The 13934-nt window shown below is 44.2% G+C and overlaps 1 protein-coding gene across 1 annotated transcript in view; it reads right to left on the bottom strand.

Moving 5' to 3' along the window:
• The window catches only part of LOC112543304 (vomeronasal type-2 receptor 26-like), a 40019-nt gene that overhangs the window by 25713 nt on the left and 372 nt on the right, over positions 1 to 13934 (bottom strand). The window lies entirely within an intron of this gene.

Genomic DNA, 13934 nt, shown 5'->3' with positions numbered 1-13934 from the left:
CTTAACACTATTGGATGCAGATGAGGTATTGTGGCTTTTTGCAATATAGACATAGATGATACAGCTATATAGATGTGGAAAGTAGATATTTTCCATACCCCATTAGCAATAACTAAAATCTAGTACTATTTTTCCCAGTTCTTATCAGAATAGAATCATGCTATGGCTTGCAAAGTTTTAGTTCCTTACATGAACTCAGGGAACATGTCATGAAAGGGATGTCTTGTGAATTTGGCGTCCTCAGAAAAAAACAATGTACTGAAAAGCTGTACTACCAGTAATGAGTTCTCCTGGTTAATAATATTTATGAAGAATAATGCTTGGCTCATTACTAGTGCATTTTGCAAAATGAACTTTGCAGACATTTGTAGGGAGCAAACTTATTATCAATACTCAAAACACGAATATCACAAATGAATTTTTTGCTTTCCAAAAACAATTTGGGGTTTTCTTTGGGGTTGCTTACATGCAACAGTGGAGATATATTCTGCAGCACTATTTTTATGTACTTCCATGGAAAGTACACAGCAAACCTCTTTTGCTCTCTCATTGTTCTGAAAGATCATGTCCACATATCCCTCCTCCACCTTCTCCTTCTCCTCTTCTTCTTCGTATCCCCTAGTCAAGGATCCTTGAGGTATTCACTTAAAGCTAACAAATATAGATCTTTTCAAAATGTTGACTAAGTATCCCAGGACTGAGTATCCCATGTACTTTAAAAAAAAAAAAAACTATAAATTGCTCTTTCACTTTTGGGATTTGACAAAGTAGAGGCCTTTTTTGCTGAAAGTTTCTAATCTATAAAAACTGATTTTTCAGTGAGTGATAGTGGCACAATGTTCCTATGGCAGAAACATTAGTACTTACATGTTTCAAAACTCAGTAAGAAATCATCAGCTTGGCCAAAATTTCTGTAGGTTTGGTGATAGATAGCAGCATAGGCTAGGATGTCACCTACTGTTGTTTAAAAAAAAATGAGTAGAAACTGTAAAATTCCTATTGTTTCTTATGAATAGAAGGATAGAAATGTTTCATTTCAAGAAATCACAGATAACATGATACCTTTTAGGGAACATTTTGATTGTTACTATGTTTCAAGTTGAGAACAAGGCAAGCTTTACACTTTAAAAAATATTTTTATGCGTTCTTTTGAAAATCATAAATAATTTGATAGGATGGAATAAAATAAGTAATTGCATGCTTAAAAACTGCATATACATTTAAATGTACTCTGATATTAGATTTTCAAAAATATGTCTTGGTGTTTGTTTATCTTTACTGTTGTTTTTTTTGGTACTTTTATTGTTGTTGTTTAGTCGTTAAGTCGTGTCCGACTCTTCGTGACCCCACGAACCATATTGCACCAGGCCTTCCTGTCCTTCACTGCCTCCCTGAGTTTGCTCAGTTTCATGCTCATTGCTTCAGTGATGCTATCTAACCATCTCATCCTCTGCCGTCCTCTTCTTTTGCCTTCAATCTTTCCCAGCATCAGGGTCTTCTCCAAAGAGATCTCTCTTCGCATTAGGTGACCAAAATATCTGAGCTTGAGCTTCATTATCGACCCTTCCAATGAGCAATGAGGGTTGATTTCCTTTAAGATTGACTGGTTTGACCTCCTAGCAGTCCAGGGGACTCTCAAGAGTCTTCTCCAGCACCACAGTTCAAAGGCATCAATTCTTCGGCGCTCGGCCTTTTTTATGGTCCAGCTCTCACAGCCATACATTACTACTGGAAAAACCATAGCTTTGACTATGCGGATCTTTGTCGGCAAGGTGACGTCTCTGCTTTTTAATATGCTATCTAGGCTTGCCATAGCTTTCCTCCCAAGGAGCAAGCGTCTTTTAATTTCATGGCTGCAGTCTCCGTCTGCGGTGATCTTGGAGCCCAAATAAATGAAGTCTGTTACTGCTTCCATTTCTACCCCTTCTATTTGCCAGGAATTGATGGGTCCAGATGCCATGATCTTAGTTTTTTTAATGTTGAGTTTCAAGCCAGCTTTTGCACTCTCCTCTTTCACCCTCATCAAGAGGCTCTTTAGTTCTTCTTCACTTTCTGCCATTAGGGTGGTATCGTCCGCATATCTGAGGTTGTTGATGATTCTCCCTGCAATCTTAATTCCAGCTTGTGATTCTTCCAGCCTGGCACTTCTCATGATGTACTCTGCATATAGGTTAAATAAGCAGGGTGACAGTATACAGCCTTGTCGTACACCTTTCCCTATTTTGAACCAATTGGTTGTTCCATGACCGGTTCTGACTGTTGCTTCTTGGCCCGCATACAGATTTCTCAGGAGACAGGTAAGGTGGTCTGGTACTCCCATCTCTTTAAGAATTTGCCACAGTTTGTTGTGATCCACACAATCAAAGGCTTTTGCATAGTCAATGAAGCAGAAGTAGATATTTTTCTGGAACTCTCGTGCTTTCTCCATGATCCAGCGAATGTTGGCGATTTGATCTCTAGTTCCTCTGCCTCTTCGAAACCCAGCTTGTACATCCGGTAGTTCTCGGTTCATATATTGCTGAAGCCTAGCTTGTAGGATTTTGAGCATAACCTTGCTAGCATGTGAAATGAGTGCAATTGTGCGATAGTTTGAGCATTCTTTGGCGTTGCCCTTCTTTGGAATTGGAACAGAAACTGACCTTTTCCAATCCCGTGGCCACTTGCGTTTTCCAAACTTGCTGGCATATTGAGTGCAGCACTTTAACACCATCATCTTTTAGTATTTTAAATAACTCAGCTGGAATACTGTCATCTCCACTAGCTTTGTTGTTAGCAATGCTTCCTAAGGCCCACTTGACTTCACTCTCTAGGATGTCTGGCTCAAGGTCAGTGATCACACCAGCGTGGACATCAGGGACATTAAGATCTTTCTTGTATAGTTTTTCTGTGTATTCTTGCCACCTCTTCTTAATCTCTTCTGCTTCTGTTAGGTCCCTGCCTTTTTTGTCCTTTATCATGCCCATCTTTGCACTAAACGTTCCTTTCATATCTCCAATTTTCTTTTAGAGATCTCTAGTCTTCCCCATTCTATTGTTTTCCTCAATTTCTTTGCATTTTTCATTTAAGAAGGCCTTCTTATCTCTCCTTGCTATTCTCTGGAAATCTGCATTCAGTTGCTTATATCTTTCCCTTTCACCCTTGCTTTTCGCATTCCTTCTTTCCACAGCTATTTGTAAAGCCTCATCAGACAGCCATTTTGCTTTCTTGCATTTCTTTTTCTTTGGGATAGTTTTAGTTGCTGCCTCCTGTACAATGTTATGGACCTCCGTCCATAGTTCTTCAGGCACTCTGTCTACCAAATCTAATCCTCTAAATCTATTCATCACCTTCACTGTGTACTCACAAGGAATATGATCTAAGTCATACCTGAGTGGTCTAGTGGTTTTCCCTACATTCTTCAATTTAAGCCTAAATTTGCAGTAAGAAGCTCATGATCTGAGCCACAGTCAGCTCCTGGTCTTGTTTTTGCTGTCTGTATAGAGTTTCTCCATCTTTGGCTGCAAAGTATATAATCAATCTGGTTTCGGTATTGACCATCTGGTGATGTCCATGTGTAGAGTCGTCTCTTGTGTTGTTGGAAAAGAGTGTTTGCTATGACTAGCTTGTTCTCTTGACAGAACTCTATTAGCCTTTGCCCTGCTTCATTTTGTACTCCAAGGCCAAACTTGCCTGTTATTCCGATTACTCCTTGACTTCCTACTTTAGCATTCCAATCCCCTATGATGAAAAGGACATCTTTTTTTGGTGCTAGTTCTAGAAGGTGTTGTAGGTCTTCATAGAAGCGGTCAACTTCAGCTTCTTCAGCATCAGTGGTTGGAGCATAGACTTGGATAACTGTGATGTTGAATGGTTTGCCTTGGATACCCACTGAGATCATTCTGTCGTTTTTGAGGTTGTACCCCATTACTGCCTTTCCCACTCTCTTATTGACTATGATTGCAACTCCATTTCTTCTAAGGGTTTCTTGCCCACAGTAGTAGATATAATGGTCACCCGAATTAAATTCACCCATTCCCGTCCATTTCAGTTCGCTGATTCCCAAGATGTCGATGTTCAGTCTTGTCATCTCATGCTTGACCACATCCAGCTTGCCTTGGTTCATAGATCTTACATTCCAGGTACCTATACAATATTGTTCTTTACAGCATCGGACCTTCTTTTCGCTTCCAGATACATCCAAAGCTGAACGTCCTTTTGGCTTTGACCCAGCCGCTTCACTCTTTCTGGAGCTACTTGGAATTGCCCTCCGCTCTTCCCCAGTAGCATATTGGACACCTTCCGACCTGAGGGGCTCATCTTCCGGCGTCATATCTTTTAGCCTTTTAACATTGTCCATGGGGTTTTCTTGGCAAGGATACTGGAGTGGGTTGCCATTTCCTTCTCCAGTGGACCACATTTTGTCAGAACTCTCTGTCATGACCTGTCCGTCTTGGGTGGCCCTGCACAGTATAGCTCATGGCTTCACTGAGTTACGCAAGCCCCTTCGCCACGACAAGGCAGTGATCCATGAAGGGGTCTACAGAACTACCTGCATATTTTTTCCTTGATCTTTGCTGTAAAGTAGATCAATGAAATTCCTGAGATCTTTCCAGACATCACTCTGGCTTTGGTATATAAAAGCTATTTCATGGCAACGTGGACCTACCCCAGTTCCATGGAGCTTCTTTATTCACGTAAGAATCTTGTTCCCAACTACAAATGCAGCATCTTTCAAGTTATGGCAGACATACTGAGCATTTAAAAAATTCTGCAGGGAAGACCTACCCAAGGGAAAAAAAATTCCTCTTGATATGCACCTTTTTTTTTAATGATTTTTTTTTTGCATTGGTTGTAACTAATGGCAATCAGAACATAAATAAAATCTGGCCACACAATGCTTCAAATTTTCCAGTCCTAATTTACTGAAAATTGTGCAAAGAGTTTCAGGAAAAGACAACTTGTCTCCACTTTACAAAATAGGAAATGAGATGAATCCTCTTGGTCACAAGATTTTTCAGATTTAATTTGAAACATTTCTCTGTTGCTTTCCATGAAAGTTCCATCATGGTTAAGGTAATAACAAAAACTAAAATAACAAGAAAAATAATACATACTATATAGCTGAAATATCAAAGTGGTACCATCATAATAAAGAAGCAAAAAATGGCTGAACAGTGATATATTCCTACAAATAATTCAAAATAGCATTTTGGTTTGTCTGAAGTCAAGTGTGGAAAAGGCTGTTCTGTTGAAGCTAAGAAGTCCTTTTTGGTTCATTGTTAGTCCTTTCCCTCAATACAATCTGGAGCAGGAGCTCATCTGAGAAGGTGATTGGAAACTGCACACAGAAGGCAGCTAAAATTATTCAGAAAATATAGAAGAGATAAAGTCCAGTTGTAATAATGTACTGGTGTATTAGTGCCATGCCAAATTCTTTCTGTTCATAACTAGTAATAAACTCATACAGATAGCTGTAGATCAGTTAACCACAGTCGCAACACTACTTCCATGAAAAAAGTACGATTGCTTCAAGCAGTGCTTTCATACTGATGCATCTGCCCCAACATTCTTATATCCAAGAATATAGCTGCATTGCAGAGCCAATATTCTATAGTGTGTTGTGGGGAAAATGCCCACTATAAATGAGGGACCAAAGCAGCTGGATATAGATGCAACAAAGTCTACTTTTATTGGCATGCACAAACTACAGTGACCCCTGGGCTCTTTGCTAAAGAACTGCAGAAGAGCCCCAAACAAAGCAAGGTTATGAGTTACATACTTTTGTTTTATTACACTTTGTAAGAAAGACAAAGAAAATATTGTATCTACAGCATGACTCTTACACTAGAATATCCTTGATAAGGGATTGGGTGTGTGTGTGACCTTACTGTAGTGCCCCTGCATTTTTTCCAACTATAAGGATTCTATCCTGTTAGATACCATCAATGTGTTCACTAAACAATAGCCTTTATTGTATCAGCACACTTCCCCCTTTCACACCATTCCATTCATACTCTAAGGAAGGGCAGTTGTCTACTGCCAGTATCTGCCTCCACTCCAGGGTCACAGTGCTAGCTTTATTTCAAAGTGTGTTTTTACTGCAGTACTGCTTTAAATCATGTATGGTCTATGGCTAAAATAATAAAGATAGTAATTGGAGAGTGAAATGAATTAAGCCTCCACAAGTTGTTAAGGTGCTAGACTGAGTGGGGGGAGACCAGACTGGGTTTCTTACCCCTAGACTAGGAAGATGAAAAATATCAGTCTACTAATGTACAAGGGACCAGGATGAACAAGAAGGGAAAGCAAGCACTTTTTTAAATAAGTGTGTGTGTGTATATGTGTGTGTTATATGTCTGCAGACATAATCTGCTTGATTTCCCTTCCTGTATACACGTATCTTTTGTTATAGTTACCAACCAATACTTTCCTAAAGTTTACTCTATACAGTAAACATGTTTTCTTCTGAAATAAATTTAGAGTACATAGTTTTTCTCCCTTGTAATTATTTCTCCCTGTGGGATTCTAGCAGCTGCTAGTAAAACTACAACATCTAAACAATGGGTTTAATATCCCCAGTTCTCCTTGACAGCTGTTTCTTATAGGATTTGGTTTGTTGTTTTAAATTCTTAGTTTTATATTCTTCTAGTTTTCTTCAGTTACAATGGAGTGGCACTCACACTGGGGAAATAATAATAATTAAAAAAAAAATCTTTCCAATGAGATATGACACACGTTTTCTTCTAAAATATAATTTTTGAGTATATGATTGCAGGCTTTGTGAAATTCCAGTGGTCGGTGGCACACCAAAAAATATTTCCCCTGCCACAGAGCAAGCAAGAACTGTGAACTTATAATTTTTTCCCATTCTATTCAGCCAAAATGTGGAACCCTTCTATATAGTGAATAAGGTTCCACTTCTCTGAGTATGTGGACCCCCCCCCTTGTGTGTGTGTGTGTATATGTGTGTGTGTGTGTGTGTAAGGGTGGTGGTGCTGTCCTTCAGTAGCTTTCTAGAAGTCAGTCCTTAAACCTGATTTTGCACATACCCACTTCATACAGAACTCTTGTTCCAGTTCCAGATATTCATATGTTCATAGTTTCATTATCTGCTGAGTATACAGCAAAAAATAAACAGATTAGGAGAGCAAGTTTCTATGCAGTCACAAGCAAACAGACTGATACCAGATCAGTCTGTTACCGAACCAAGAAAGAAGTGGAAACCATCACTTTAATCCAGAAAAGAGTGGCTTTTTTGGATTAATGTAAAGCCTGTTACACTGGGAGAGCAGAAGAGACACAAGAGTCTGAATCTGATTTCAGTATAAATACGGTGTGCCTTTCATATACAGCAGTCACTTCAATTCTTTCATAATGGCTTCACTAACTCTGCAATAAATCTATTAGAGTGTTGGTTTCCTTTGAAGTTTATTGATAACTTTATTTCCTTTGACATTTCTTGCCTAATTGACCAACAGATGGGTCTCATGCCTGTCTGAGATGCAGATGATTGCTTTCATTGTCCAGAAGATCAATATGCAAATCAACACCAAAATCCATGCATTCCCAAAGATATAAGCTTCTTGTCTTATGAAGAACTTTTAGGAACCACTTTAGCCATAGTTGCTTTCTGTTTTTCTTTTAACACACTACTGATACTTAGGATTTTCATTAAGTACCAGGACACATCTATCTTCAAAAGCCAATAATCAACATCTCTACTATATTCTCCTTTTGCTCTCCTTCCTTTGTGCTATCCTTTTTATTGGCCAGCCAAGAAAAATGACATTTCCTTCAACAAACTGCTTTTGGAATTCTCTTCTCAGTGGCTGTCTTGTGTATCGAATAGAAGAGAAGGCTGCTTCATGTATTTTGGCCAAAACCGTTACTGTAATTCTTGTTTTGTTGGCCACCAAGCCCGCATCCAAAATGAGGACATCGGTGAGGAATCGATTGGCCAACTCCATACTCTTTTCTTGCTCCCTTCTTCAAGCCATCATTTGTACTGTGTGGATGGGAACTTCTCCCCCACTCCCTGATGTTGACTCGCACTCATTGACTGAAGAGATTATTCTAGAATGCAATGAAGGGTCAAATACTATATTTTACTCTGCCTTGTGCTTCATGGGCTTCCTATCCTTGGTGAGCTTCAAAATGGCATCCTTGGCTCAAAAGCTTCCAGACAGGTTCAGTGAAGCCATATTTATAACTTTCAGCATGCAGCTGTTTGGCAGTGTTTGGTTATCTTTTGCTCCAGCTTATTTGGGCACCAAAGGCAAATATATGGTAGGTATGGAAGTTTTCTCCATCTTAGGCTCCAGTGCAGGGTTGCTGTGTTGCATTTTCTTCCCCAAATGCTATATCATTATATTGAAGCAGGAACTGAACAAAAGAGAATTAATGAAGAAAAAGTATTAAAGCTTCTCCATTTGCCACATAATTTCTTATATAGCTAGCTATGACTATGGACTGTAGGCTTGTACATAAATAGCTGAGGGCTTAGCCAAATGGAGCATAGGGAACTTAATCTTGAGTGACTACTCATGTGATTGGTTGCAGTAAATCTCCTCTAATATTACTTGGATAGTAGTATACTTTCTTTTCAAATTATGCCTTATTTTCTTCATTACTTTGCAGATATAGAGAAAACCAAATCTCTGTTCAACTGTTCCAGGGACAACACAGGAGCTTAATTTAAGGGGAAAATGTGGCAATGAAGGCCCTTATCCAGTATGGCATAGTAGTGAAAACTTTGGACTAGGAGTGGGAAGACCCTGGTTCTAGGCCACCCTCAGCTGTGGAAGCTCAGGGCATCACTCTGGGCTAGACACACTCTCTCAGCCCAACCCTCCTCAGGGTTACTACTTTGTATAGGGGGTAGGGGGGTGAAGGAAGAAATAAGAGGAAGGAATAGTTTGTACACTGCATTCAGCTGCAAAATAAAAGAGGAGCTACAACTCATATAAATAAAGAAATCCTCTGAGTCAGAGAAATCTCAACTGAGTACAATTAGCAGCTGGAGAGCCCACTTCTTGTTTACTTCTAAATTAATAATCTCTGACCCATGATGAAATCACTTTGATTTGATTGATTGATTAGATTTCTAAGGTCATCCAACTCAATACAAACTGTGGACAGCATATAATTAAAAACCAATCTAAAACCTAAAAAGAAACTGGGATAATAAACATTAAAACAGAACTAAACATAGCAGGAGGAATACTTACTATAGCACAGAAATTGTGTTCCACGGGGCAGATGCAGCAAAGGAGACGGACCTAGAACATGCCAACCCTATCCGAGATGAGGATTATGTTTCTTCCTTTGCCACAAAAAAGGACTTAGCTGGGGAAAATCCTATCTTTCTGTGACAGCCTTAGAGAACAGAAGTATGTTTGCAGTTAGTAACAGTCTAAGAACAGTTATTGGACTTGGCATGTATCAGGACAAAATTAAAATTCAGAGACTGAAAGACTTCCAGGACTGTTGAAGATAAGATGACTGTGCAGTATTTAAGTACAGTGAGCTGATCAGGTTTGCAAACTAGGTTTAAACTGTTTCATTGGTCAATAAACTCAACTTTAATAGGAATTCCCTTACATTCAATTGAAGTTTCATTTTCTGCCTCATCTCTGCCTTGGCTTATTCTTACTCAGCAGAATATCTATAATGCAAGAGTTTACCCTCTGCACCCCATATTCCAGAGGACTGATAACTGCCCATCAGCTTAGGGCGAAACCCTGAGGATAAGAGATTAGCTTTAGTCCACAAGTAAAGATAGCAGATTATATCCTTGTTTTAATACTGGTCAGTTTTACTTGAGTGCAGAGTGCAATATTCAGGTAACAAACCATCACCTATGCTAGAAGAGCTTCCTTGGAACATTATATTAAACAACCTAAAACACAGCAAAATTAATCCATGGATTATATGCAGCCCATAGAAGAGATGAGCCACTGCTGTGGTGTCACACACCTTCATTTTAGAAGAAGTGCATTAGATTTCTCAAGAGTTAAAGACAAACAGAGAGAGAAAACATTACAATATCTTTGAACTTTTGGGGAAGTATAAGGGCTATCGTGATTACATTTCTCATTGGCTTGGAAGATTTTTCCGAGTTACTAAGCTCTTCAATACTCTCTAACATGCAGTGATGGAGAGCCATGTACCATGACCTAGAAAAGAGAAAAATATCATAACCTGGTCAATGTGAAGAAGATTATGAGTAGTCTTATATAGGAATGTGGACATCCTTACTCCACCTATCTTAGAAAGGACTGTGGACATGTGGACATATCCAACCTTGCTTTAGAGGAAATGGGGGAGAGACTTAAGCATTTAGGAAGATGAGTGCAAAGATCTTCCATTACATGCACCAACACCAGCATTCATTAATGCAAAGGATACCATCTAATTCACAAATGACATCCTTTGGGTCTTTAATGAAAAGGTCTTCAAGAGGAAGTATGAGAATATTTTTTCATAAAAAGTAATTGGGGTAGATGCAAGGAGCACGGTGGTGGTGGTAGTGGAACAGCAAAGCAGTGGTGGTAGATATAAAGAGAAAATGTGGCAGTGGGATTGAAGAAGATTTTGGGGGTAACCTGGGTTTGATGTTTCTATTCACTTCCAGGCCATTAGTTGGAATCAATCTTGAAACTTTTTTCTTCTCTAAGATTTCTCTTCACTTTGTGCGTTTGTTCTGGAGTAACCCCCTAGGCTTGCCTTTGGCCCCTTTCGCCGTCGCGCACACCGGGCAACCCCCCGAGTATGCCTCCACGTCCTTCCGGAGCGTTGGCCACTAGAACTGCCACCGAATTAAGTGGAGCGTCTTCACGAAGCCGTAATGCCCCGCATTCCGGCTGTCGTGGGCTCTTTCCATGACCTCTCGTTGGCACCCCTCGGGCACGTACAACTTCCCTTCGTGCCACCACAAACCCTCTTGGCTGGTTAGCGCTTCTCGGTTTTGCTTGAGCCAAGCGTCCCGCTCCGCCGCCTCCGCGAACCCTTGCTTTACCTCAGGCGCCGCGTCCCGTTGCTCCCCCTTGGTCTGGCTCCGGGTCACCGCCTTTGCAGCCAGCCTGCTGGCAGGGATGATGGAGTCCACGATCTCCTCTTCTAGGCTGGAGTGCTGGGGCATGCAAAACAACCCGTCTGCTAGGACGTTGCGCTTCCCGGGGATGTGTTTTAGGGTGAACCTGAACCTCCCGAAGTATTGGGACCACTGCGCCTGTTTGGGGGATATCTTACGCGGGGCCTTCAGGGCCTCGAGTTTCTTGTGGTCCGTCCACACCTCGAATGGTTCAGCTGCCCCCTCCGATAGATGCCTCCACGTGGCTAGCGCCCACTTGACGGCGTACGCCTCTTTCTCCCACACCATCCACCTTCTCTCTGTCTCTGTGAATTTGCGGGAGGCGTAGGCGCATGGGTTGATGGCCCCCTCCGGGCTGGGCTGGAGCAGGACCGCCCCCGTTACCACGTCTGACGCATCTACTTGGATGATAAACCGCCGATCTGGGTCGGGATGGCGCAGGATCGGCTCCGCTGTGAACCGCCGTTTTAGCTCCTCAAATGCCCCCTGGCATTCTGCAGTCCACGCAAGTGTCATGCTGGGCTTAGGGGGTTTTCCAGTGCCCTTGGTTTTTAGCAAGTCTGTTAGGGGAAGGGCGATTTGGGCGAAGTTCGGGATAAACTGTCTGTAGAAGTTCGCAAACCCAAGAAGCTTTGAAGTTGCCTCCGGGTTCGCAGCGCTTCCCAGCCCAGAACATCCTTTACTTTCGCCGGGTCCATCTCAATTCCCCGACTAGATATCTGGTAGCCGAGGTAGTCCAGCTGCTCCCGATGAAACTCGCATTTTGATAGGTTCGCGTAAAGCTGCGCCTTCAGCAGTTTCTGGAGCACCGTGAGCACCAGGCTCACGTGCTCCACCAGGGTTTCGGTGTAGATGAGGATGTCGTCCAGGTAGACCAGGACGCCCCGGTAGAGTAGGTCATGCAGCACCTCGTTTATTAGCTGAATAAACACCCCCGGGGCCCCTTTTAATCCGAATGGCATCACGGAAAACTGGTAGCTTCCGAGCTGCGTGTTGAACGCCGTTTTCCACTCATCTTTAGCGCGGATCCTGACCCTAAAGTAAGATTCGCGCAAGTCCAGTTTTGTGAACACCCTCCCCTTAGATAGGTGCGACATTAAGTCCTTCATCAGGGGGAGGGGGTATTTGTACTCGGTGCTGATTGCGTTCAGCCCCCGGTAGTCCATGCACATCTGGAGCGAACCATCCTTCTTCTCCCGGAATAGTACCGGGGCCGCCAATGGTGACTTCGCGGGTTGGATGAATCCCCGCGCTAGGTTCTTGTCTATGAACTCCCGCAGAGCCCCCATCTCCCTCATTGACAGGGAGGACATTTTCGGTTTGGGCAGCGTTGCCCCTGGCTCTAACTCAATGGCGCAATCACTGGGTCGGTGTGGAGGGAGCTGGTCGGACTCCTTCTCCCCGAACGCCACCGCCAGGTCTCGATATTGCCTTGGGATTCCGCCGCTCGTCGTGGGTTCCCCGGACTCTGTCTCTCATTTTGCAGTTGTTCCGCCAGTCACCGCTGCCTCCCCACGCCTTGGGATCGTTGCGAGTCTCCGGGGTTCCGGCGCTGCTGTTGCTGCTGTTGCCGCCCGGGTCTCGGGCTCCGTCTGCTCTCGCCTCGCCTCCCTGTGCCTCAGATCCTCCACTTGCCCATCTGTGGTTGCGGTCGCGCCCGTTGCCACGGCCCAGTCCCCTCTGCTCTCGCACTCCGCCGGCCTGTCGACCCCGAATCGCACTGCCTCCGCCATCCAGTCGACCCGTGGGTTCCGTCGCCACAGCCACACCAAGCCGAGCACCACCGCGTAGTCGGCCATCGGGACCACCACAAATCTTAGTTCTTCCTGGTGGCTCCAGATTGTCATCTGGACCGGCTCGGTGTAATACTGAGCTGGCCCCCCCCCTGCCAGCGTGCCGTCTAGCTGGCTGAATGCAATGGGCTCCTGGAGGCGCCTCAGCTGTAGTCCGAGTCCCGAGACCACAGCTGGGTGCATCAAGCAGTGGGTGCAGCCTGAATCCAGCAGCGCCCGCAGCTGTGCCTCCCCTCCGGATCTCACCCCCCGGATGTGTATCCTCACCCGGAACGGAGGGCAGTCCTCATCCCCGATTGGGTCCGCACGCCTCGGTTCCCCTGCTCGCACTGGGACACCATTCAGTGTGAGTACGCCTCGTTTCCCGCCAGCTCCGAGTCCTCTCCGGAGGATGCCGTCTCCGGGGTCGACCACCCCCTCCGTCCTCTTTCGGTCACCGCCGCCACTGCACTCTTCCACGGTTGGTCACTGGCCCTTTTCCCGGTAGGACGCGGGGGCTTGACTTCGGGCTGTGGTGAGGCTCCTTCCCGCTCCGTCAGGCACTGCGCCACTCGGTGGCCTCTGCCTCCGCACCGGAAGCACAGGTTCGGGGTTCTGGTCGCCTCTCACCCCCCCGTGGACTGCCGCCGACTGCTCTGCCTTTCCTCTGGGGGTCTCTCCCTCGGCCGGTCCCTCGTCTGGTCCCATCGCCTCGCGCTTTGTTGAATCTGCTGCCACGCCGATTCCGCCGTTCCGGCCAGCCAGATCCAATCTTTCACTGTGAACGGGTCATCCCGTCCCAGTGCCCGCTCCAGGATCTCTGGATTGAGCCCCCTCTTAAAATACTTCACCCTCAGGGACTCCAGCCAGTCCATGAGCTTCTCTACCAACCTCCGGAACTCCAGGGCATACTCCGATACCGACTTCTCCCGCTGTCTGAACTGCAGGATGTTGTCCTCACCCTGCTTGGCGCTCAATGTGTCCTCGAATCTGTCCCGGAGCGCCTGCATAAAGTCCGGGAAACTCCGCAGTTCCGCCGCGTTGGTGTCGTATAGTCTGATCACCCAGCTAGCCGCTTGGCCGTCTAACAG

The sequence above is a fragment of the Python bivittatus genome, unplaced genomic scaffold, assembly GCF_059951505.1.
Source record: "Python bivittatus isolate LINGU-HERP-01145 unplaced genomic scaffold, Pbiv_v1 ctg000430_np1212, whole genome shotgun sequence".
In the NCBI taxonomy this organism is placed as follows: Eukaryota; Metazoa; Chordata; class Lepidosauria; order Squamata; family Pythonidae; genus Python; species Python bivittatus.
The sequence above is the reverse complement of the archived record's forward strand: the minus strand, read 5'-3'. Positions and strand labels throughout refer to the sequence as shown.